This window comes from Lutra lutra, chromosome 1, assembly GCF_902655055.1.
Source record: "Lutra lutra chromosome 1, mLutLut1.2, whole genome shotgun sequence".
NCBI classification, from domain to species: Eukaryota; Metazoa; Chordata; class Mammalia; order Carnivora; family Mustelidae; genus Lutra; species Lutra lutra.
The window spans coordinates 101,440,033-101,467,844 of record NC_062278.1 but is presented as its reverse complement, the minus strand read 5'-3'; positions in this window follow the sequence as shown (position 1 = coordinate 101,467,844).

Sequence of the window (27,812 nt, the reverse complement as noted above, 5' to 3'; positions counted from 1 at the left end):
CAGAAAGCAACACCGGAATCTTAGTGGCTTAAAACAGAAAAGTTTACTTCTTGTTCATGTTCTATTTTTTTAAAATTTTATTTTATTTAGGGGGGGGAGAGGGCATGCACATGTGGGCAGGCATGCAGGCACGGGAGGAGGGTAGGGGTAAAGAGAGACTCTTAAGCAGGCTCTATGTACAGTGCGGAGCCGGATATCACGACCCTGAGATCATGACCTGAGCCCAAGTCAAGAGGTGGATGCTCAATGGATTGAGCCACTCCAGCCGCCCCTGTTCATGTTACATTTTCATTGTGAGATGACTTGGGGCTTTAGTCCATGATGTCCTCACCTTGACTCCAGGTGGATGGGTTTAGGACTTCGCTAGTTGCTATGGCAGAGTGAAAAAGAGCATGATGAATCATACACTAGCTTTTTATAGTGTCCTTATAGAGAATACATGTGCCACATCCACTTATCTTTCATTCACCAAATCAAATCCCAAGGCCATGTCCAAGGAAGAAAGATAAAGTCCTACTGTCTAGAAGGAATAGTAGAAATACTTGATAAATGGAACTAATTTTTATTACAATAGTCATATTGAAGTCAATACTACCTTGGCCCCAGAGCAGAACAGAAATGAAGAATTGTGCACAGAGAATAGTTTCAGACTTCAGAGGCAGAGTCAAGGAGAACTAGTCAGGTGTTCAATTCTGGGATAAAAATGTCCATAAAAGGCTCTAAATTTGTGTGCTTAGAGAAGTGAAAGACTTCTGAACCTGCCTAGTAACTGGGATTTTAGAAAAGCCACCTACTAGTACAGCATCTCTGTTACTGATATCTCTCTTATCTTCATAGGTCAAGAGCTCTGTGAGATCTAACTAAAGTTTCCTTGAAAAACTGGTAGAAGCAGTAGCAAAACATCTAGTCAGACATATGTGAACCTGTATAAAGTGTCAGGAAAAGTACCCCAAATTCAAGATGAATTTCCAAACAGAAGTTTAAATCACTAAAGAAAACTGGTACTAAGATATCCAAGAAAATGAGCAATTAGCGGATAAACTCATTCCACTTGTTTAAAAAGAATGGTGTTGTTGGAAAAAATTTTAGAGCTCCAAAGAGAAAAAGAATAACATCAAAAGAGAGTAAGAAAGAGAAACATATCTTGGCATAAAGGAAAGAAGACCATGTAGATATGGAGAAGAACCACTGTGCAATTGCAGAAATGAATCATTAAAATAAAAAAATTAACATTTGCTAGAAACTCAAGATTGGATGAAGTTGAAAAATACCATCAGCTAGTTAGAAGTTGGTACTGAGGAGTGTTCCCATAGCATAGCCCAGTGATATAGAAAAATTAAATAATATGACAGAGCAGTTAAGGGATATGAAAAGAAGTATGTGTGAGAGGTTCAGTACATGTTTACTAGGCTTTCTAGAAAAAGAGACCAGAAGGAAGGGCAGGAAAAATACGTCAAGAAAAGAGCTGAAAATTTACCAGGGTTATAAAAATGTCTACATCCTCTGCTAAAGGTGTACCTTGAGAACAAAGCAGAATACATAAAAATAAAGCTATATCTAGGTGCCTCGTAATGAAACAGCAGTAGATATGGGTAAATTGAATATCTTAAGAGCTGCTAGTGAGAAAAACAGATTACCTAAAAAAAAAAAATCAGCTTAATCAGCTACAACAGTAGATGGCAGAGGCCCATGGAGTAATATTTTCACACATCTGAGGGAAAGGAATATGCATTCTGGGATTCAGTATCTAACTATACTCTCATGCAAGAGAAAGGGAGAAAGGCAGATACTTGCAGATTTATAAAGACTAAGATTATTTGCTACCCACGGACCATTGTTGAAAAAAACACAGAAAAAGAAATTAAACAGAAAACATTTAGCCTAATGTTTAAAAAAAGGAGAAAAGGGTCAGATTATAGAAGCATGGTGAGGTTTTGGTTGGGAAGATGGCACTATTTTAAAACTTAAGGGCAATGATTAAAAACCAGAAGTACAACTCAGAGCTTTGATATCAGTAGAGGGAAAAAGGAAAGAGTACAGAACTATTCCTTGTATTATTTTGATTTCTTTCTTCCCCTTCTCCCAAAACATACCATAAGAACTGACATTAAATCAAATATGGGTTCTGAGGAAATAAATGGAGTAAAATTGTCTAGAGTTGGAAAGTTGGGCTACCTTTTATATTATATCAGGACTGTCCTGTAATTTAAATCCCAAGATAAATGCCAAAAAGCCTCCATTGTATGAAACCATTAACTAGCCCAAATTATTTTTTTCCTTAACCTTAGGGGACAGAATAAAACTCTAAATGATCACTCATTTGCAAAATGCCAGCCTCTTGGCAGGTCAATCATCAAAGGCAGTTCAGTCATTGCTAAAGTATTTCATGTATAAGGACAGAAAACTGGGTTCCTTTTTGGAGAATGATCTTAGAAATAAGATTCAAAAATATGTAATAGACAGGAAAAAGTTCTGATTACCAGATTTAATGGAAACTTTCATTCGCTATAAGACAGGCAGGTGTGGCTCCTGGAGAGCATACCAAAACTAAGTGTTCTGGTTCCAAGTCTTTGTTCTGTAGTCAGCAGCTATGTGGCTGTATAACTTATTTAACCTGCCTGAGCCTTAGTATTCTTATTCATACTACAAGGGGCTCAATTAGATGTACTCTGAGGTCCCTGATGCTTCTTTAAGGTCTGATTCTAGAATACACCTGAGCATTCTGATGAGTTGGGGTTTTGGGTTACCCCCAAAATCTCTTTTCTGGCTGGTGTTGAATCTCCTAGATCTTGCTTTATCAGAAAGCTGTGGGCAGTACAGTGCCATCCCATGTGATGGGCCTATCATATGATTTCTTATCCCAAAGGATGAAGGGCTGTGGATGGTGAACACTATGAAGGGGAAGTATACAGAATGAATCCACATCGCAAAGTATGCAGGAAAGATGTGCCAGCCAATTCACAACTGGCGTATTTATACAAATATTGGGCAGGAAGTTTCTAAGTTTTGAAGAGGCAAAACTATGGTACCGTTGTCCAAGGGAAAATGTGAGCAGTGAGGAGCTTTGTTCAGGATGGGCCCGAACTGTGATAATGACTTTGGCACTGGACCATTTTTTCATCTGTGACATTTATCATGCAGCATTATTCGGGATCTTGATTGGAGGCTCATGCTGTGAAATACAATGAATGTAATATCTAGAAAACCAGGGAGAACAGATGTAGCTGGGTTGTATAATCCAGCGTGATACTCATTACCCTTATGAAAGGAATAACTATCAAGCTTGAAAGACGGAAAATAGATGCAGCCAAGATGGTCAGAATTCTGCCTGGTTTTTAAAAGATGCCTATAATTTCTCTACCTGGGAGTAGTCATTATGAAGCAGGATGTCATTATGCCAGTTCTTATAACACACAAGCATGCCTTATAATAGGCTGTGCAGCCTGACATTTTCTTCTGTGGAGATGTTTAGTTTTGCTCAAATGATATTTCATGGGCAGCAAACAAAGAAAAGTTAGAGCAGAGTGAGGTGGTCAAGAAATGGTTTTTCACAAATACGGACTCTTGTTTTCATTATCTTACATTAGAGATGATGAAAATATAATATACAAATTCTTACAAGTTGGGGGGGGATGGAAGACCTGCAAAAGAATGGGTCATTATTTTCAACATACTTACAGTGTTTAGAAACTGACCTCTTTCCTTTATTTCCTTTTTAGGGGGGGATGCTGTTAGACTTGAATGGTTTAAGTAAGCTGCTGAAATCACATTGACATAATGGTTCCATTTCCAAACTCTTATACCCTTTGGTGTTTGAGTTTATGAAACCTTTTGTGGTATTTTAATATAAAAAGAATAATTTTGTTTGTCTCTGCAAAATACTTTTATTATGAAAAATTATGTTTGGGGTTACTCTCTTGGCTCTCACTATAGGAGAATCCTGAGAGAGAGATTACAGTGACTGACTGAAGAGAAAGGAGTCCCTACATCACAAATTAGGTTAAAACTCTAAATAACAGAAGAATCTTTCATGCTTTATGTTTTGGAACAGCCCTGGAATCTTTTGTAGGTACTGAGTATCAAATTTTATTTGTCTTACTGTTAGAATACTGTGACTGTCCTTCATTATAATGTTTACCTAACTCTCTCTTTAGATGTATATTTTGTCTTATTTACACTAATGCCTTTATTTTCAATGTACATATTCAAATAGCTTGTCAAAAGTATATCTGACCTTGGGGGGTCCAGGTGGCTCCATTGGTTAAGCATCTGACTTCAGCTCTGGTCATGATCTTAGGGCCCAGGGATCAAGCCCCTGACAGCTGGGCTCCCTGCCCAGAGGGGAGTCTGCTCCTTTCTCTCTCTCCCTTTTCTTCCCCCCACCCTGCTTTTGTGAGCTATTTCTCAAATAAATGAATAAAATCCTTAAGAATATCTATCTATCAATCATAGATAGATTTGACCTCCTTTATTGTTACTCTTACTATTTTCAAACTAGATACCCAAATCACTTCTCAAATAAATGTTTTTGTTTTTTGACATTTATTTACTTTCAAGTGTAACAGGTTCCCTCCCCTGTGGATCCAAAAACAATTCCTGCAGAGCTGTGGAAAGGAGGGAATTGTGGGATGGGCTTATACAAAACAAAACACACACAGTGATGTGTTATGGTTTGAGGTGAGACATTCGTCAGAAGTCTGGTGGTTGCTGCCCTCATTTCTTTCTGGATGCAGACTTTTCATTAAATGGATAAGTCATTTTTTGAAAATATTTCAGGCCTGCGGTCTTACTTCCAAAGTGCATCAAACATCAGCTCTTTCAGTACTGAACTACTCTTCTGTCTTGACCTCTGGTCTACTTTTCCGTTGTTGGGCTAGACAAGCATCACAATATCTTATTGAGTCTTTTCACTTAAATTCTAGAATTTACCTGCATCGAAAACTTATGGCCTATAGACTAATTCCAGGTGATTTCACTGTTAAAAAAAAAGTATATATGCTGATTTGAATACCTTTATTTTTTTACTTTTTAAAGTTTTTAGTCAAATTCCAGTTTGTTATCATACATGTAATATTAGTTTCAGGTGTACAAAATAGTGATTCAACACCTCCATACGACACCAGGTGCTCATCACAAGTAGGCTCCTCACTCCCCATCACCTATTTCTCCCCATCCCCCCCACCCCCATCCCCTCTGGTAACCATCAGATTGTACTCTATAGTTATGGGTCTGTTTCTTGGCTTACTTCTCTCTTAACTATTTTTTTTTTCACTTTTTCCCCTTTGTTTTGCTTCTTAAATTCCACATATGAGTGAAATCCCATGTGATTTTACATAATCTAGTGATTATATAAAGTATTAGGTGATCTTGTAGATCCTTCACTAAGCTTTCCCTAATATTAATATTTTACATAATCTAGTGCAGTGATCACAATCAGGAACCTAACCTTGGTATAATAGTATTACCTAAGATCTAATCAAATCTCATCAATTTTCCCCTAATGCTCCCCTTTCTTATTTTTTAATTTTTATTATTTATTTATTTATTTTTGAAAGATTTTATTTATTTATTTCACAGACAGAGATAGGCAGAGAGGCAGGCAGAGAGAGAGGGAAGCAGGCTCCCCGCTGAGCAGAGAGCCTGATGTAGGGCTCGATCCCAGGACGCTGGGATCACAACCCAGAGGCTTTAACCCACTGAGCCACCCAGGCACCCCAAATGCTCCCCTTTTTTAAAGGTTTTATTTAAATTCCAGTTAGTCAACACAGTGTAATATTAGTTTCAGTTATACAATGTGATGATTCAGCACATCCTTACCACGAGTGGTGCTCATCACAAGTGCCCTCCTCCTACTGCTCCCTTTCGACCACTCTACTGGAGTAGAGTAGAAGGTCCTACTCTTTCTCTAAATAGGAAATGATCTGAGAAGCAAGGGTATCGTTGACCTCTCCACTCTATCTGGCACCTTAAATCAGGTCCATACCTGTTGCTTTCTTTAGCTAGTGCAAATAAACAAATGGACCCTTCTCAATTTTCTTGGTCTCTGTGATGACTTACTTAACATGACTGACTTCTCAACCCTGCCTAGTCTGTGTCTTCCCAAGTACAGATCTAGTGACTCATTTTTCTACTCACAGCTCCATATATACTTTTTGTTTTTTTCTAACCCTATTGACCTTTTGTCCCCCTTATGTATTATGAATTGAGCTTCTAATCATCTGCTGGCCTTTGTAGTATGAAGGAAACCACCTGAATCTATATAACTTGAACCTCGGGACTAATAACCAAGGCCACCTGAACCAGCAAGACCTAATTGTTCCAGGAAATTCTTATTCAGGAAGATAAGAAAGAGGACTGTAAACCAGTAAATAACCTCCGTGTTTACTTCAGAACATTTTTGAAAACTAATTTGTTTAGGCAAATAATTTGCTCATCTGGGCAAACAGCCTTCCTCTCTCAGCAATAGACTACACACCTGAGCAAGCAGCTTGTTTCTCAAGCAATAGCTTACTTATTAAGGCTCTTTATAAGGCACTTGCTTCCACCAATCAGAAATGATTATTTCACCAATTATTATGGAATAATTATTATGTAATAATTACATATTATAATTATTATAATTATTATTATTCCACCAATCAGAAAAGATTCCTTAAATCATTTGAGCCCAGATCCCAAGACCTATAAATATCCTCTCCATACCACTTTTTTTCCGAGACACTACTCTTGCTGTTAAGGTGGTGTTACTGAAGTAGGTCTAACAAACATAATGTTCTTTGCTCAACAGATTTTCTGGTAGTCTTTTTGGGGAGTCATTAGGTAAATACCTAATATGATTCAGCTTAGCCATCTTGATATTGAACATTAAGTTTGGTCTTATGTTGTTATATTTGACTAAAAATAGGGATATTTCCTCCGCTGGTATAAGAGGCTTAGAAAAAGAGGGTAGAATTGATTTTATTCACAACAATTCACACCCAGGCTAGTAGTTCTCCATTGGGTTCAAGGGATAAGGGAGGGCATCTGGGCACTCGACCCACCTGTGGGAGGTTTCAAAGCACATTCCATGAAGACGGTAATAATCAGTCAAATTCCCTCCCTCCCAAATCACAAGTGAGAACCACTAGTCTGGGTACTTGTGCAACCTAAAAAAGTGAATGGCAGAATGGAAGCTATTTATCTATTAAGTAATGAGTAAATATTAGTCTATCAACATGCAGATAATTAAGGCAAAGATGTCATGTTGGGTATGTTATCCATTGTTTGCCTTCTTTTCCCACTTAATTTATTCAATACTTTTTTTTTTAATAGCCCCTTTTCTTGACCTTCTGGAGACTTATTTTTATACAGAGGGAACAAAGCCTATTTGGCTCTAGCCCCAGAAGGGCACACAACTATGCCAGAGAAACTAAAGAGTAAGACAGGATTTGTACAAATCATTCCTTGGTTATTTTGGGAATGTTTTTCATAAAGCTTTGGTGTGAAGATTTTTTTTGTTGTTTTGTTTTTAAACATGGGAATCAGTTCTCACTGAACTTTGTTCAAAATCATTTTTTCCTGCCTATTGAGGAAGTCTTATTTTTCATACTTGATATAAAAACGTATCATCCTCATAGATAAGTCTAGGAAGGCTTTATGAAGAAGGTAAGATTGTAGTTTTAACAAGTGGTTAACAAGGGAGGGATGACTGAAAGAGAGATTCCTTAGTTGGAGAAGACTGATGAAGGAAAGAAGGTAGAGAAAATCTGTAACTGTGTGTCAGGGGTATTTCTTTCTGAGTGACTCTATGCATAACAATTCAACACACCCTCTCTTCTCTCACTGAAATTTTTTGCTGATGATTTTTCAACCTAGTATAATCTCTGCCTTCTCTTTTGTGGTTCCATTATGATAATTGCTTTTTTCTCCAGGTCGTCTTGGCTGTCAAAAGCTTTCACAGTTCTTTGTTATTTTGCTTTTGATGTTTAGTCTTCCCAAGATTCATGTCCAAATCTGTGTTTCACAAAATTTATAGATAATCGCTTTTGACTTTTCTCCCTAGGATATTTAAATTTTAAAAACTTTAATAGTTATCTTAATATTTCCCTCAGTCTTAAGTCACATTAGTATTGGACAGTTCGTCAAATTATACCATGGGAGAACACCAGGATATAAATATAAAGAATTGCTGAGGAAAAGATTGATCCTATTCTTTGTATTAAATAAAAGTATTGGGAAGAGACTGTTAGCAATCAAGGCTTCTTTTGAAAGTAATCTCTATGACTGTGGTATATCCAGTTCTGTCCTTGTCTTATTTATACTTCTTCTCAATAACTGCACTTTAGGTTCTCAAGACCTACCCCTAAATCCACAGATGAATCAGAAAGGACTATTTTTAGACCACATGTTATTATCACTTACCAAAGGTACAGTGCTTGACCTTGGGGGGTATGAAAAGTTCTATGCACATTAGGTGTTTTTTTGGTTTTGTTTGTTTTTATATTAGAACCCATTTTGAAATTGTAACAGGAAACCGCACAGACAGAGAAATACAGTCTCTTGGGCACCTGGCTGCTTCAGTCGGCTAAGCAATTGACTCCTGGTTTCCACTCAGGTCATGATCTTGGGGTTGCGAGATCGATTATCACTCTGGGCTCTGTGTTGGAGAGTCTCTCTCCATTGTACTCTGCCCTTCCCCTGCTCATTCATGCTCTCTAAATAAATAAATCTTAAAAGAAAGAAATACGATTTGTTAAAAAAAGAATTCTATATGAGGTATGGGGATGCTTTGAATTTTATTTTTCCTGCTTTGGGTATTAGTAGTTGTTACATAGGGTTCATCCATGCTAGGTATTCTTGTATAACAGTACATAGAGGGGTTCCTCCAGTCCTTACTTCACCATAAAGTGATATGAGAATATTCTTTGACTCCTCTCTCTCACATACCACACCCAATCCATCCACAAGTACTGCTGGCTCTCCTTGAAATGATACCCTCACTCTTTTCATCACCTCTTCCATTCTCACTGTATTTCAGATGGTCTCATTTTGACTGTTGTGGTAGCCTCCAAGAGATTGGCCTCCTTCTGCCCCAGACTCTCTATTTTCCATAGCAACCAGAGAAATCCTTTTCAACTGAAAGTAAGATTATGTCACTTCTCTGCTCAAAACTTGCAGTGGCTTTCCTTTGTACAAAGAATATAATTCAAAGCCCTTTCTTATCATCACCCACAAGGTCCCTGATTGCACACCTGGCTACCTCCCTGATCCTCTTTCTTACAGCTCCGCTCTGCTCCCAGCTCCACCAGCCTCCTGGCTACTCCAGTGCCAATGTCGGGCTCCCCCTTATGGGTCTTGCAGTTGCTATTCTGCTTGGAACGCTTCTCCTAGACAGCCTCCTGGCTTGTTCTCCCAGTTCCGTCAGGTTTGTGCTTCAGTGTCACTTCATCATAGAGGTCTTACCTGGCCCCTCTGTCTCAGGCACCTCCCTCTATTCCTCTGTGTCCCCGAATTCCGCAAAGAAGTATGTGCTTACCGGTCGCCATCTAGACATGCTCCGTTGTCCATCCCCCTTCCCCACGTTAGAACATAAGCAGGCGGAGCAGGGAGTACATCTGCTTTGTTCATTGCTTTGTCCCAAGCCCTATAATGGTGTTGAGGCTATAGCTAAGAGCACAATAAATAAATTTTTATTTTATTTTTTATTTTATTTTATTTTTGTTGTTTTTCCATCATGGTAAGTGTATTTTAATCCCCATCCCCCATTTCTGTCAACCTCCCACCCACCTCCCCTCTGGTAACCATGTTTGTTCTCTATAATTAAGGGTCTGTTTCTTGGTTTGTCTCTCTCTCTCTCTTTTTTTTTTCCTTTACTCTGTTTTGTTTCTTAAATTCCACCTATGAGTGAAATCGTATGGTATTTGTCTTTCTCTGACTGATTTATTTTGCTTAGCATTGTACTCCCTAGCTCTCTGGTTTTTTTTTTTTTTTTTTTTGGTAAGTACCCAGCAGGCGATTACTGGATAGTAGGGTAGTTCTATTTTTAATTTTTTGAGGAACCTCCTTACTGTTTTCCACAGTGGCTATACCAGTTTGCATTCTCACCAACAGTGTGTGAAGGCTCCTTTTTCTCCACATCCTTGCCAATACTTGTTTCTTTTGCTTTTGATGTTAGCCATTCTGACAGGTTTGAGGTGATGATATTTTATTGTAGTTTTGATTTGCATTTTCCTGATGATAAGGATATTGAGCATCTTTTCATGTGTCTGTTGGCCATCTGTCTGCCTTTTGTGGAGAAATATGTTTATGTCTTCTGCCCATTTCTTAATTGGATCATTCATTTTTTGGGTATCCAGTTGTATCAGTTCTTTGCATATTTTGGATACTAAACCTTTATTGGATATGTCATTTTCAAATATATACTCCCATTTTGTTGATTTTTTCCTTTGCTGTGCAGAAACTTTATTTTGGCATAGTCCCATAGTTTATTTTTTTGTTTCGAATCAATCTAGAGATCTATCTAGAAAAATGTTACCACCAATGTCAGAAAGATTACTTGCCTGTGCTGTCTTCAAGAATCTTTATGGTTTCAGATCTCACCTTTAGGTTTTTCATCCATTTTGAATTTGTTTTTGTGGCAAGTATAGAAAGTGGTCCAGTTTCATTCCTTTGCATGTTGCTGTTCAGTTTTCCCAACACAATTTGTTGAAAAGACTGTCTTCTTCCCATTGGGTATTCTTCCCTGCTTTGTTGAAGAGTAACTGACCATATAATTATGTGTTTTTTTTCTGGGTTTTCTGTTCTATTCTCTTGATCTATTTATCTATTTTTATGCTGGTACCATATTGTTTTATTTACTGCTGCTTTGTAATGTAACTTGAAATCTGGAATTGTGATACTTCCAGTTTTGTTTTTATTTTCCAAGATCGCCTTAGCTATTTGGAGTCTTTTCTAGTTCCACATAAATTTTAGGATTATTTGTTTTAGTTTTGTGAGAAATGTTATTGGTATTTTGATAGCGATTGCATTAAATGTGTAGATTGCTTTGGGTGATATGGACATTTTTACAATATTTGTTCTTTCAACCCATGAGCCTGGGATGTCTTTCCATTTCTTTGTGTCATCTTGAATTTCTTTTATCAGTGCTTAATAGTTTTCAGAATATAGGCCTTTCACCTTTTTATTTAAGTTTATTCCTAGATATTGTACTGTTTCTGGTGTAATTATAAATGGGATTGTTTTCTTAGTTTCACTTTCTGCTGCTTCATTATTAGCATGTAAGAATGTCACAGATTTATATACATTGATTTTGTATCCTGTGACTCTACTGAATTCATTTATTTTAGTAGTTTTTTTGTGGATTCTTTATGGTTTCTACCTATATTATTATGTCATTTGCAAAGAGTGAAAATTTTACTTTTTCCTTACTAATTTGGATACAATTTATTTTTTATGCTGCCCAATTGCTGTGCTAAGACTTCCCATACTATGTTAATAAAAGTAGTGAGAGTGGACATCTTTGTCTTGTTCCTGTCTTCAGAGGAAAAGTGCTCAGTGTTTTACTATTGAGTATGATAACTGGCTTTGGTTTTTTCATATAAGGACATTTCTATGTTGAGATATGTTCCCTCTAGACCTACTTTGCAGAGGATTTTTATCACAAATGAATGTTATACCTTATTAAATGGTTTTTCTGCATCTATTGAAATGATTATATGGTTTTTATCCATTCTCTTTTTCTTAAGATTTTATTTATTTATTTCAGAGAGAAAGAGAGCATGAGTGAGTGCAAACATGAATGGGGGGAGGGGCAGAGGGAGAAGCATACACCCTGCTGAGCAGGTAGCCCTCTGTGGGGCATGATCCCAGGACCCTGGGATTATTACCTGAGCCTAAGGTAGACACTTCACTGACTGAGCCACCCAGGCACCCCTTTAGCCTTTCTCTTATTGATGTGATGTATCACATTGATTGTTTTGCAGATGTTAAACTACCCTTGCATGGGGGAATAAGTTCCACTTGATCAAGGTGTATGATGTTTTAAATATATTGTTGGATTTGTTTTGCTAATATTTTGTCGAGGATCTTTACAGCTATATTGATGAGAGTTATTGGCCTGAAGTTATCTGGTTTTGGTATCAATGTGTCTGGTTTTGGTATCAGGGTGATACTGGCTTCATAGAATGAATTTGGAAGTTTCCCTTCCTCTTGTATTTATTGGAATAGTTTGAAAAGAATGGGTGTTAACACTTTAAATGTTTGGTAGAATTTGCCTGTGAAGGTATCTCGTCCTGAACTTTTTTTTTTGGCGGCGGCGGTGGTTGTTTATTGATTCAATTTCATTGCTGGTGGTTGGTCTGTTCAAATTTTCTATTTCTTCGTGCTTTAGTTTTGGTAGGTTATATGTATCCAGGAATTTATCCACTTTTTTTAAGTTGTCCAGTTTGTTGGCATTTGGTTTTCATAATATTTTGTTATAGTTTCTTTTTTTATTTTTGTGGTGTTGGTTGCTATTTCTCATTTTTCATTAGTAATTTTGTTTATTTGAGTCCTCTCTCTCTCTCTCTTTTATGAATCTTGCTAGAGGCTTAGCAATTTTGTTGATCTTTTCAAAGAACCATCTCCTGGTTTCATTGATCTGTTCTTTTGTTTTTCAGTTTCTATATCCTTTACTTCTGCTCTTTTTATTATTTCTTTCTTTTTCTGGATTTGGGTTTTGTTCATTTTCTAGCTCTTTTAGATGTAAGGTTAGGTTGTTTGAGATTTTTTCTTGCTTCTTGAGGTAGGTCTGTATTGCTATATACTTCCCTCTTAGAACCACTTTTGTGGCATCCCAAAGGATGTGGATCATTGTGTTTTCATTTTCAGGTGTCCCCATGTAAATTTTGATTTCTTTGATTTCTTAGTTGACCCAGTCGTTGCTTTAAAGCATGTTATTTAACCTCCATGTATTTGTGGTCTTTCCAGATTTTTTCTTGTTGACTTCTAGTTTCATAGCATTGTGGTTAGAAAAGATGCATGGTATGACTGATTTTTTTGAATTTGTTAAGACCTGTTTTGTGGCCTAATATATGAACTATATATCTGGAGATTATTTCATATGCACTTTAAAACTATGCACATTCTGCTGGTTTAAGATGGAATGCACTGAATATGTCTGTTAAATCTGTCTTGTCCAGTGTGTCTTTAAAAGCCACTGTTTCCTCGTTGATTTTCTGTCTGGATGATCTGTCCATTGATGTAAGTGGGGTGCTAAACTCCCCTGCTATCATTGTATTACTTTTGATTAGTTTATATTTGCTATTAACTGCTTTATGTACTTGGGTGCTCCCATGTTGGGCACATAAATATAATTGCTATAACTTCATATTGGATTGGTCCCTTAATTATTATATAGTGTTTTTTCCTATTATTTTGTTATAGTCTTTGTTTTAGAGTCTATTTTGTCTTATATTAAGTATTGCTATTCCAGCTTTCTTTTGGCATCCATTTGCATGATAAATGTTTCTCTATCCCCTCACTTTTTTATTTTTTTAAAGATTTTATGTATTTATTTCAGAGAGAGAGAGAGAGAGAGGGAGAGCAGGGGCAAGCATGAATGGGGGGAGAAGTAGAGGGAGAAGCAGACACCTCACTGAGCAGAGTGTCCTTTGTGGGGCTCGATCCCAGGACCGTGGGATCATGACCTGAGCTGAAGGCAGACGCAACTGACTGAGCCACCTCGGCACCCATCCTCACTTTCTTTCAGTCTGAAATGAGTCTCTTGTAGGCAGCATATAATGGGTCTTGTTTTTTTATCCACTGTGTTACCCAATATCTTTTGATTGGAGAGTTTAGTCAATGTATATTCAAAGTAATCACTGGTAGATTTGTCTCTATGGTCATTTTATTACTTGTTTTATCATTGTTTCTATAGATTTTTCTCTGATCCTTTCTTTTCTTGATGTCTTTCATGATTTGTTGGCTTTCTTTCATGATATATTTTCATCCCTTTCTCTTTATTCTTTGCATATCTGCTACTGGTATTTGATTTATGGTTATCATTTGGTTTTTTTCATAACATCTTCTGCGTATAGCAGTCTATATTAAGTTGATGGTTGCTTAAGTTTAAACCCATTCTTTACTCCTTCCCCTCCCATGTTTTATGTAGATAGTGTTATATTTTATATCTTTTTATTTTTTGAATTCCCTGACCAATTTTTGTAGAAATATTTATCTTTATTACTTTTGTAATTTTTACTTTTCATACTTTCACTTATGGGCTTTACTTTGAACAGTAGGATCATTGACATATGCCGAGTCTTATTTTCTCTCCAGTATGTAAGCTTACTTTACTTTGTAAGTGGTAAGGTGAATATTCTCTGGTGATGTTATTTTCTTTATTTGGAAGATAACTTTTCCCCCCCTGTATATTGTGATAATGATTTTTTCACTTTTTAAGAATTATATTTGTTGAGAGTGCTTTCTTTCAAAGATATTACAAAAAATACGTGATATTTTGGAAAGTTTGAAAAATCTAGAATATATTTTTAAAAATTAGCTATTATTCTTGTGATTTTATATCCATCTAGGATTTTTAACCACTTCTCCTGGGTCCCCATTATCCTGCCTACCTTCAGCAAAGTTAACTTTGGCCATATGATTTGCTTTTCTGAAGAATTGTGTTAGCAACATGTGTCACTTCCAGATAGAAGTTTTCAGAGCTGTGCACAATTCACCACAGTGCTCTTTTTGGTCTCAGCGATCATGCAAGAGTGTGTGGAGATGAAAACTCCATCAATCTGGGTTCCTGCTTGATTCTATGAGTGGAACCTCCCTGCCTATACTGATAAATAAGCAAGAATAAACTTTTCTTGAGTAAAGACAAGAGGTTATTTGTTACCACAGTAAAATGTAGTCTGCGCTGATTGATACAATGGGTTATAAAGAAAGATGTGGTCACTTAAAAAAAATGGAAAATATAGAATTATGTAAAAATAGAAAAAATGTCAACTATTATCCTAATATCTTGGTATATCCTCTGGAAGTTTATAAATTTATGTAAATACTTGTTTGCATAACTTTAAAAAACAGGGCTTATCCCTGAAATACTCTTTTGTGACATTTTTTCCCCCTCACTAGTAGTGAAAGATTTCAGTGTCATTTAATGTTCTTTTACAACTTGCCTTTTTAAATGGCTATGTAGCTGTATGTCACTCTTTTATCCTTGTGAATCCATTCACTTTGTGTATTATGTTTATAGGAAGATTTTTGTGGCCATTTGATTGGTAAAGGATTTTCTGTCTGGTGGTCTTACTAAAAAAGAATCTCCCACTTGTACTGCTCTGTGGCACTTCTTAACCAACTCTATTAAATATTCTCCAGGTGACAGTCTCCCAGAGGTCACTATTTAATCATTTATTGCTTAATATTAAATAGATTATACAATACAACTGAAAAATTCTTTAGCAAATAATTTTTGAAAGCAAGGAAACCTCTGGTAATATTAATAAACAGTCTCAATTTTTAGAAATAAGTGTTTTTCTTATATATTAGCTTTTCTTACAGTAGGTTACAACTGTTGTAACCAATACCATATATTACTTAAAGTTTCTGTAGTTCAGTGCTATTTTTGATGATAAGAATAATGCTTTGCCATTTAAAGTTGAAAGCAATAAATGGAAAATGCCAAGTCAAATGTAAGAGTTGCTTTTACTTTAGTCCTTGGGAATTCATTTCAGGAGCTTCAACAGAGTGAAGCAATTTCAGCCAGCCATACAAAAATCATTTATTTTTATTTTCAAAAAAATTACTATTTTAAGAGAAAATTCATACTAGTGATTGTTGAGATTTAGGATTTTGGTCTAAATCCAGTTTAAGATATAAGGAGGGCAGTAGTTACATTCTAGATGTTACGATATCACATTTTTCATTTAGGGGATGGGATTATTTTGCTATGCTGTAATATTTACATTTTAATTCTCAAGATGCTAATTTTAGCATGAAATGCTGAATAAAACTCTTTATATTTCAGATTTGAGCCAATTATTTAATTGTCTTATCTTTGACATATAGGATTTAAAGACATTATCACTGAATAAGAATAGCAGAATTCAGAATTAAGAGCCTGTTTCCTTTAAAATCTCCTCCTTTGTGATTTGGAAGAGGGCATCTGGTGGGCAGTGTGTAAAATTCCTCCTCTTTTTTTTTTTCTTTTCTCCTTCATTCCTTCCTTCCTCTCTTCCTTTCTTTTGATTTATTTGTTTATTTGAGACCAAGAGAGCAAGCTAGCACACAGAGGGAGAGGGAGAAGCAGACTCCCTACTGAGCAGGAAGCCTGATGATGTGGAACTCGATCCCAGGACCCCAGGATCATGACCTGAGCTGAAGGCAGATGCTTAACCGACTGAGGCACCCAGAGCCCCACATTGCTTATTTCTAATATTGGGTTGCTATCCTCTGCCTAGTTCATAAAGAACTTCTGGGTATATACAGTTTTTTTTTTTTTTTTTTAAGTTGTTTCCCTATCTTCTTTTCTGTGGCTTCAAGTACAGCATTTCCTTGTCCCCAGATTCCAAAGTGTTTTTTTTTTTTTTTAACAGATTTATTTATTTGAGAGAGAGAAACCACTTGTGGGTAGGGGCCAAGGGCGAGAATCTTTAAGCAGACTTGCGGACTCCCTGCTAAGCCTGGAGCCTGTTGGGTGCTCAGTTCCAGGACCTGTGAGATCACCACCTAAGCCAAAACCAAGAGATGGATGCTCAACAGACTGAGCCACTCAGGCACCCTTAGGTTCCTAAAATGTTGAAGTCTATTTTTAAAAGAAGGAGAATTACCCTTTACCCACTCCCATTCTACCACCTTTATTGTTACCTGACACCAAACCTATGTTGCTTGTAATGACCCTAGGTCAAGGTAGAAGACAGCTGTGCTGGGGCACCTGGTGGCTCAGTGGGTTAAAGCCTCTGCCTTCGGCTCAGGTCAAGATCTCAGGATCCTGGGATGGAGCCTCCCATTGGGCTCTCTGCTCAGCAGGAAGTCTGCTTCCTCCTCTCTCTCTCTGCCTGCCTCTCTGCCTACTTGTGATCTCTGTCTGTCAAATAAATAAATAAAATCTTAAAAAAAAAAGAAGACAGCTTTGTTTAGTAAGGTTCACGATGGGAAGAATGAGGCACAGTAGTGGGCACCAAGAACTTGCTGGGGGAAATGCAACCAAGGGGCCCATGGACATGTGAAGAAGAAAGTTGAAGGTGCTGCCTGACAGCCTTTTGTGGAAGAGATAGATTTTTGTGTGTGTATTGAGGGTGGAAAAGGTAGAGAAAAATTGACATTGAGATAGAGACTTTATGTTAAGATATAGTAATAACAGAGGCATATGGTAATCTGATAAGCCTGCATAAAAATGTGGTTAGTATATTGGATTTGTCTAAAAAAGGAAAAGGAAAAGTTTTAAATTTCTAATCAGTGACCTTTCTGTGTTTACTGTATACAAAATTTGATTCGTCGACATTTTTATATATAATTATGGACATTCCACTGTGTTTTGTTTGTTTTATTTTCATGGCTGGGATGTTACTTACATCAATCTTATATAAATTATAAGAAAAGTGTTGTGAAACCATGAATATCAGTGTATCACAAGGATTTGCTATCCTTTCCATTCTCTAACTTATGAAACATTTTCTCCTGTAAAATGTGAACCTATTTGAATTAGAGATTGATGTGGACAGAAGAAATTTGCAGTAACTGAAGGGAAGGTATGAGAATGAGTGTGTGGTCTGAAGTGGACTGGTATAGGTTTATATGTCTGTGACAATGCCTCTTCCTTCTCAGAGGTGTGGAAAAATCCCAGAATCTTTTAAAGGAACTTAGGAATGACAGTGATGATCTATAGGGGGGTATAGTTTTTTTTGAATCACCCCTTAAGTATCTTATCATCATTCTGACCCTCAGATCTAGACTAGCTTGAATGGACTCCATGCTCTCTCTCTCTTCTAGATTGTAACTCACACTAAGGAGAGTCCTGTGTGCCTTCAATTCTAGCTGGAATCATGGTTTTTCAATGGGGAGCATGTCCTCTTCTGGTGGTTTTGATTAATCATTAGTAGTGGTGTATTGGCAAAGAATTTTATGGTCTACCATGATTTTCTCTGGAGGTTAAGGAAAGTGGGTTGGGAATTGTATATAAATTCATAGCTTGTCTTACCTAGGTTACAGCCAGACTATAAGAGTCTGGATCTACCCATGGCATTTATGTCCATTCATGATCTTTGAGGAATAAACACTGAGCTGGGATTAGACCTACAAGGGGATCAGGAGATGGCAAGAATCCTCAGATTGAAATGCAGGCCTGCCATCTGTGAAAGAAGAGAAAGAAGGAAGGAAGGATTGGATAAGAACTTCATATCCCAGCATGGTTCTTTTTTTTTTTTTTTTAAGATTTTATTTATTTATTTGACAGACAGAGATCACAAGTAGGCAGAGAGGCAGGCAGAGAGAGAGGAAGGGAAGCAGGCTTCCCGCTGAGTGGAGAGCCCGATGCAGGACTCGACCCCAGGACCCTGGGATCATGACCTGAGCTGAAGGCAGCAGCTTAACCCACTGAGCCACCCAGGTGCCCCTCCCAGCATGGTTCTAAGAAAGTTTCATTCAGCCCTATTAGTGGGACATCCCTGTGCTAAAGATACCGTTAGAAGGATCTCATGTTGGCAGGAATTGCCTGGTTCATATACTGCTGTGTTCATTTACTGGGTGAGAGCACTTGCAAGAGGTATGGTGTGAATCCTCAGTGGGTTCAAAAGCGTGGCAGAAGGAGGTTGCCAATCATCTGTGCTCCCTGCAGCAGGTTCTTCTGATGGGAGAGCAAGCACCTCCATGGACCCACAGCATTGCAACAAACACCTTGGGGAGCCCAAGGTAGAGCCTGGAGTTAAGGAGGTACCTTATTGTGCGACTACTCTTCTAGGTTGAAAATCTAGATCTGTCATTTATTGGTTGTGAACAAGTACCTATACTTCTTGAGCATGGATTTGCTCATCTAGAAAATGCTATTAATAATAGTTACAGGGGCACCTGGGTAGCTCAGTTGGTTGAGCCACTGACCAATGATTCCAGCTCAGGTTGTGATCTCAGGGTGGTGAAATTGAGCCCCGCCTCAGGCTCCAGGCTCTGCACAGAGTCTGTTTAAGCTACTCTCTCCCTCTGCCTCTGCTTGTCCCCTCCCTATCTCTCTCTGTCAAATAAGTAAATAAATCTTTAAAAAAAAATTATAGTCACAAGGCATGGCTGTTGTGTCAACGAAATGAGTTTGTGATATGAAAGGTCCTAGTAGATACTATTTGTTGCCTTGTCATTCTTCTCTTACTCCTTCCTATTCTTTCACTACTCTCTACTTCTTTCTTGTCTGTCTACCTCCCTTTAAAATGTCCTCTCCATCCTTCCCTTCTTTCCTCCCTCCCTTCTTTCCTTCCCATCTCCTTCCCTTCCTCTTTTTCATGGTGGAAGATTGATTTGAACCAATTAGTTTAGCACAGTGGAAAACTCACCATAATCACACAATGTATTTTGTAGCTTTTTTTGTTTTTTTCCTTTTGCAGAGTGTGATTGGGAACTAGCTGAGCAGGTTGACAGCATTTTTCTTTACTCCTAGACCACCAATTAAAAATTTGTTTCATATTACTGATTCCTCTGTATATTATCTATATGTATAGAATATATATTACATGATTATAGATACACATATAGTATATGATGTAATCATACATGTATATCATAGATTTACTTGTTATTTTCGAAAAAGCATTTAAAAATTATTTTTCCATATCAGTTCTTTAAAAAAAACTATAAGCTCAAAAAATTCTGATGATTTGCTAGATGTTGGTCTATGCATGTGTGAAACCTCAGCAAATACATTTTTTTTATTTTTTTTTAAAGATTTTATTTATTTATTTGACAGAGAGAAATCACAAGTAGGCAGAGAGGCAGGCAGAGAGAGAGGAGGAAGCAGGCTCCCTGCTGAGCAGAAAGCCCGATGCGGGGCTCAAACCCAGGACCTGGGATCATGACCTGAGCCGAAGGCAGCGGCTTAACCCACTGAGCCACCCAGGCACCCCAGCAAATACATTTTTGAGGGTGATGACAGTTAGATGACATTTTATTCCATATTTCAACAGTTCCATTGACTTAGAGTATTTTGAGTTATTATTTTAAGCGGTACATTAACTGATTTTAAAATTTTTTTCCAAGTATTTTCTTATGGAATAGTTAAGGATGATTCATTCAAACATTATTTTTTTCTTACTTTCATTCTTTTATTTTTTCCCTCATCAGATTCAAACTCCTTTTTATGAATTTTAGGACCACCTACATATCCACCCCCACTGTTATTTTTTTAGTTTTTTCTACCAACTTTATTTGTACTTATCCAGCAGATCATTGTAGCAATTGGCGCCTGTGTACACAGCAATTAGATATTCCCTTATACTTCCAAAATCCAGACACCCATCTGCAAATGAGAGACTTCTCTCTCCACCCCATTTTTGGCTCCTATTCAAAGCCTATATTATACAAAGTGCTCATTTTAACTTTTAAGGTCTAGCGTGGGTGAAAAGGCTCCTGCTTTCCTTTCATCTATTCTCAGACTTGTTTTTCACCCAGCTGTCCCATTCAATGACAAGAAAAGAACATAAAAGAAGAAATAAAATTACTATTAATATGCATGTAGATTATGAAAGCTTGATATTAAAAAAGAATAAATAAACTATACTGGAATAAACTACCAAGGGAAGAAGGAAAAAATTTAATTTTTGTGTCATGTTTCTAGAGAGGAATTTAAAGCATTTTTTTCTACCTAATTATTTAACTATTACCCTTTTCACCCTTTGCAGTTCATACGTGTGTGTGTGTGTGTGTGTGTGTGTGTATTTGTGAGAGCCAGAGAGGTTCAGAAAGGAATGAGGCAGAAGACATTGTTTTTTCTTTACCTTGATCCTAGGGTAGTTCTAGTTAGATACACCCTACAGCTAAGGTAGATTTTTAAATCCTTTCTATGTTAGCAGTTGTAGATTTAGCTTGATATTCAGGAAACTGTTCACATGGTACCACCAAGGGTGCCAGAAAGGCTGATCTGTACATAAACACACTATAATGAAAATAATTCTTAACTTGTTCTCAGAGAGCTCAAATTCAAACTCTGGGCCTACTTATGAGTTGGTTGTTAGGGACTAGCCACATTATCTCTTTAAGCTTTAGTTCTTCATTGATAAAATGGTTTACACCTTCCCCCTATCTTGTTGAGAAATAAGAACTGTCACTTTTACTATGGATCATTGATCAATCACTGAGATAGTTATTCACTCAATCAAAATCAACTATCCAGCAGATAGGACATCTCTCGTGTGGGTCATTTATAAACCAGGTATGATGTGTTTCTTCTCTCCTTATCTTAATAGGACTATGAGGACATTATATATGTAAAATAATGTTTACACTTTAAATCCTAAACAAAATCAGGCATTGTTTTGATTAATATTGAGGACACCACCCTTTCTTTGTTCGTCTTGACACTATATCTAAGGCCAAGTCTAACCCTTTGTTGAACAGCTAGCACCCTCTATGTGTTAATGGTCATCAGACTACAGGTGTGCATCAGGCTATAGGTCTGCAACTTGATTCCTCATTCTGCTCCACATACTAGTCGATAGCCTTGGCTGCTGAGCTCTAGCCTGGCCTTCATGTTTCTGAATGCCCTAAGGTGAACTCATGACAACAGGTAACAGAAACAGAAGTTCAAAAGAGCAGTTGGGGAGCAGATATATGTATATATATACATATAGATAATATACAGAGGAATCAGTAATATGAAACAATATGAAACAAGTTTTTAATTGGTGTTCTAGCAGTAAAGAAAAATGCTGTCAACCTGCAATTTGTTAGAAAGCTTCCACAACACTTTATTACTGCCTTGAGATAGCATGGATCTGCTTGAATTAGGATTTGCTATAATAGTTCCATGTTCTTTATAGAATAATGAGTTTCTTGAGGTCAGGTACAATCACCTTTTATTTCCAGTACTTGATAGAGTACCTGACAGTGTTTTATGTATTCATGGTTGGCATTAGGAGAATAATGATGATTTTTGCTGATGGGCCATTTCTGCCTCAGAACTCTAATCTTCCAGAGAACACTCAAGATGCTAAGTTCTTTGATTCATGGTATATTAACTATTAAATCTTTGTTATGTGATTTGTTATTTTAATTATTCAAGAAATCAACTTTCTGCCTGATGATATGAGAGTGGGTAGTGTGAAATAAGGCCATCGAGAGAGCCTGGGGCTCTGCTGAGAAGGACATTCAACTTGCACTTAGTTTTAGGGAAAGAGGGGTTACAAAAGCATTTTGCACAAGGAATTGATGATACAAGAATGTGAAATTTAGAAATATTAATGTGCCAGCAACTTGGAAGCTAAAATGGGGTCATGGTAGTGGTGAAATGGCCTGAACTAGGATAGAAGTGAAGAATGTAAAGGAAGCTAGAAATGTAAGCTTTATCTATAGAATTAAAAATTATCTTAAAGGAGAAACAAGAGAAAGACAAATATTTAAAATGTCGTGGGGAATGGTGAGATCAAGTAGCTATTGAGAAGTCAGTGGTAAGAATGTTTAGAAAAGGAAGTTTTCTTGGTATGCATAAGAAGCAGAATGGTCTCACAGAAAAATGGTGGCTGTGAATTAAACATCCTAGGTTTGCATTCCTGCTTTGACTTTGGTAAAATCACCTTTCAGTGTCTCAGTTTCTACAATTGTTAGAAAAAAATATGGCTTTTAAAGCACATGAACTTTAACGCCCCTTCCAGCTCATCACTGTGAAGTCTAGCCCCATTTCTTTGGCTGCTTTATTATTTGGGTACAGGAAGGCGGGCAGATAGCATAATTTAAGAAGACTCCTAAATTGAGTATAGACAATGGCAATTGATGGCCATTTCTGATCACAACAGAAAAGGATATAGTATCTTGCCTACGATGAGACTCAATCTTGTACTGATTATTCTATTCTCTGAGACTCTTTCTTCATCAGTAGACTTATTGACCTGTGTGGTTTTTTTCTTGATTCTATCATTGATCTCCAATGTGACACATAATTAGGGGGATAACTGTCCAACTTGGCAATATTGAGAGTGTGTAAAGCCTCTGAATGGGTGCAGGGAGCTGTCAGGTCATTGCTGGTTGACTTGTAAATTCAGCCAGTATATTCAGGCCTCAAAATAAGGAGAACCATCACAGCTAACGAGAATGAGAATGTGCTTTGAAAAGGAAATAGAGGGATGGGAAGACAAAGGAGAACATAAATGAATTTTAGGTCAGGTTTTTGTTTGTTTGTTTGTTTTTTGTTTTTTCCTGGTGGCTGTCTGGGAAGAGAAAATGGAGGGCAGAGTGAATTGATTGGAGGGCAGGAACAGGATTGATTTGGAGGTAGCACAACAATGTTTGACATGCAGAAAGGCTGGTTTATTTACTAAGAGATACTACAAGGAGGCACAGAGTGCTGGCAAGGTTGCAGACATACTGCATCAGGGCTTCAGCCCTGGTGAGTGGGAGACTGTCTGGACTGAGGGTCACAGTAGATGCAATAAATAGAACTTCATCAATTCTAATCTGGTGCTGACATCAATTTTTTAGAAAAGTCACATCTTCCTGTTTTATGAAATTGGGCTGCAAGTGGGTGAATGGAAGTTTTGCTCTTACCGTCTCTTGGGAAGTGGGTTTCTTCACTGTAATTGCTTTTTATTTTCATCACCTAGTAAAATACTTTTGTGTCCCTAACTTCCTGTCAGTGCTCCAGGCTTTCATATGGACAACTTGTTTTAATTCTAATCAATAGGAGAATAGGCCCTGAGGAGTATATTTAAGGTTTTGAACTGATTACATCCCAAAATCAAGCAAAGGGTTTCCAGATGCTGCAGTATGCTGCATAAATTCAATAAAAATTGCCATGCACATTAGCATCACTGCCTATTGTTATGGGCATGAACAAATTCAATCTTTCATTGCCCATTTTGCTTCAGTTCTTTGACTAAATGATCCCCATCCCAGAGAGAAACTCCATTAACATTTGCAGATGTCAAAGTAAATGTAGGAGGAAAATGCTTTAGGACATGAAATAATCAGGCAAGACCCTAGATATCTTGCTGCTTGTAAAAAAAAAAATCAGAAGAACAAATTATGTTTCATTGGATGATCATAAAATCTTAAAAAAGTATTAATTAAAGCTTTACTTATGCATTATATTTCATTCATTCATTCATTCATTCACTCATTCATTTTTTGCCTCATTTGGCAAAGAATCTAAGGATCTATGTAACAAATACACATGCAATAAAATAATAAGTGGAAGGGAAATAGAAAATTCAGAACAGGGAGAAATAATAATTATAGCAACTATAATAAAGCTTCTGATTTGTCTTGGAGCTTCCTAGTAGCCAGGAAAAAATGAGTTATATAATTCCTAATAGAGCTCTTACTATTGGAAATCTCTAAGCATTTTAGTCTCTTAATGGAAATAAATATTTTCTTCCTAACACTGTATTAATTAAATAAAAAAAGGAAACCTCATATGGGACTTTGTAAGGGGTCATTGAATAATGTATGTGTGATGCCTTAACAATTTTATACTGATTATAATTACAAATATCATATATATGCTTCTGGCAATGACCTTTGATAGAAGCCAAGGGAATATTAATAACTGCAATGTGGCATAGAAGCAATTCTCAAGAGGCTTAATTTTGTGGGAATAAATGTCAAATTTTGGAGTCCCTTGTTATTCAGGCATATGGAACAAGTATATTTCTCAAGTGTGAGGGATGATAAGCCCATAAATTAAGAATAATTGTATGGTATATTCTGGTTCTGGGCAAGATGGAGTAAATAAATGCCATTCTATCTCTCCCAATGAATACAGCTATAAAACATGGGCAGGATTCATGGGGTGGCTATTTGAAGTCTTTAAGAAGTAAATAATGCTGAAAAAGATGAGGATTGGAAAGAAAACCAGAATTCAAAATACCTCCAAATTCACGGTGAGTTTACCATTTAGTTTACTTCAGTATCTCTTGAGCTGACCTTAATGTGGCCAAAACCCCAAGAATAGGTATTAGTGTGGGCAGAGAAGGCTCAAGGAGTTCTCTACTTCTGTCTTAAGAAGTAGTAAAGGGCTTTCTAAAGCTAATAAAGAGTGCAGGAACCCCTCTCCCTTATTAATTTACTTTTCCATTTCTTCCTCCCCAACCCTCAAGCAATCCTGGGGGAGGGGCAATAGCAAAGCCAACAGGAACCTGCAGGAGCCAAAATACTAAAGGTGGTGAGTGTCTTAGTCAGTTCACACTACCATTAACAAATTTTTATGGACTGGGTGGCTTAAACAATGAACACTTATTTCTCATAGTTCTGGAGTTTGATAATTCTAATATCAAGGTATTGGCAGATTTGGTGTCTGGTGAAGGCATTTTAGTTTGCAGATTGTTGCCTTCTTGCTGTATCCACCTCTTCTAATAAGTATAGTAATCCCTTCATGGTGATTCTGCTCTCATGAATTTACCTAAATCTGATTACCTCCTATAGGTCCCACCTCCCAATAGCATCCTATTGGGTGTTAGAATTTCCTCATGTGAAGCTGGTGCCAGGGGGATGCAAGCATTCAGTCCATAACAGGTGGGAAAACTTCTTTTCCAATCAGAGAAGCTATGATCTTGAGAGAGAGAGATGAATTCCCATGGCTTTTTCTTTCCTCCTCTCCTCCCCCCCCCTCCACTTTCCTCACTCTCTCCTCCCTCCCCTCCCCACCTCCTTTCCTCCCTTCTCCCTCTTCTCTCCTCTCCTCTTGTCTTTTTTCTTTTCTCTTTTCTTTTTTTTTTTTTTTAAGATTATTTATTTGTTTGACAGAGAGAGATCACAAGCAGGCAGAGAGGCTGGCAGAGAGAGAGGAGGAAGCAGGCTCTCCGCCGAGCAGAGAGCCCGATGCGGGGCTCGATCCCGGGCTCGATCCCAGGACCCTGAGATCATGACCTGAGCCGAAGGCAGCGGCTTAACCCGCTGAGCCACCCAGGCGCCCCTCTTTTCTCTTTTCTTTTCTGTTCTTTTTCTGCTGTTCTGTAGCCTGACACTACATGTGAATGCTGTTCTGGAGAGTATGAGGCAGAGTGGGACAGCTAAAGCCTCAGTGATATGGCCAGATAATAAAAATGGGAACAAGAGGGAACCAGGAGGTACAAAGGATATCCCGGTAAGGGAGGACTTGAGAAAGTGACCACTTAAAGTTCTCAGTGAACTCCTGGGCTTACCCGTGAACTGCACAGTTGTTTATCTAAAACTAAAAAAATACATAGGCTTTGAGAACTGAACTATGGGATGTGCCAGTGCCCAAGATGCAAACTGACTATTGGATGTCTTACATTCACGACACACCTGAGGAGCAATTCAAAGCTCTGCAAGAATTACTGAAGGGAGTTCTTCAGAAAAAGGGGAAATGATACAAGAAGAAAACTTAGAAGATCCAGAATGAAAAAAAAAGTATTGGAAATGGCAAATATCTGGGTGAATATAATAAACTGTTCACTTACTGAGTACTATAAAGTGTTACATGGTTTAAAGCAAAAATTACATTTCTGATAGGATTTTCAATGTATGCAGATACAGCATGTGAGAGAATTGCAACACAAAGAGGGAGGTAAAGGGATATTTACTGTAGTAAAATTTCTACATGCAAAGTGGTAGAGTATTGATTCTAAGTAGAATGTGAAGAATTATGTATTATTTAATCATGAGAGATATCCCTAAAATTTTTATTAAGAGATATAGTTAAAAACAAAGCAATTTTAAAGAGAATACTAAAGAAATGTTAAAAATAACCTGAAAGAAGGAGTTAGAATACCAAGACATATTTTAAAACACATTATATAACTATAGTAACCAAGGAAGTGTGGCATTGGCAAATATGGGCACATAAAAGAATAGAAATGAACAAGAGACCAGAATTAGAACCACACAAATGTGACCGTTGATTTTTGAAAATGATGCCAAGATATTTCAAAACCATTTTTGAAAAGTATAGTATTTTCAAAAACAGTGTTGAACTAATACCACAGAAATGCAAAGAATAAAAAGAGACTACTACCAAAATTATACACCAACAAACTGGATGACGTAGGAGAAATAAAGATATAACTTACAGAGGATGAATCATGAAGGAGTAGAATCTGAATGGAACAACAACAACTAAGGAAATTGAAAGAGTAATCAAAAAACTTCCAACAAAGCGGTTCCTGGGTAGCTCAGTCAGTTGTGCATTCCACTCTTGGTTTTGGCTCAGGTCGTGATCTCAGCATCCTGAGATTGAGTCCTGAGCACTGGGATCGGCGCTCAGTGTAGTTTCCCTCTGCTCCTCCCACCACTCTCTTTCTCTCATAAATAAATAAAATTTTAGAAAGAGAAAACACTTCTAACAAGGAAAAGACTCAAGTCAGATGCCTTTATGAATTAATGCTATCAAATATTTTCTTTTTAAGATTTTATTTACTTATTTCACAGAGAGAAATCACAAGTAGGCAGAGAGGCAGGCAGAGGAGAGAGGGAAGCAGGGCTCCCTGCTGAGCAGAGAGCCCATGAAGGGCTCAACCCCAGGACCCTGGGATCATGACCTGAGCCGAAGGCAGAGGCTTAACCCACTGAGCCACCCAGGTGCCCCTATGCTATCAAATATTTGGAGAAGAATTAACACCAATGCTTCTCAAACTCTTCTAACAAATTGAGAAGGATGGAGCACTTGCAAACTTCCATACATTTTATGAGGAAAGCATTAC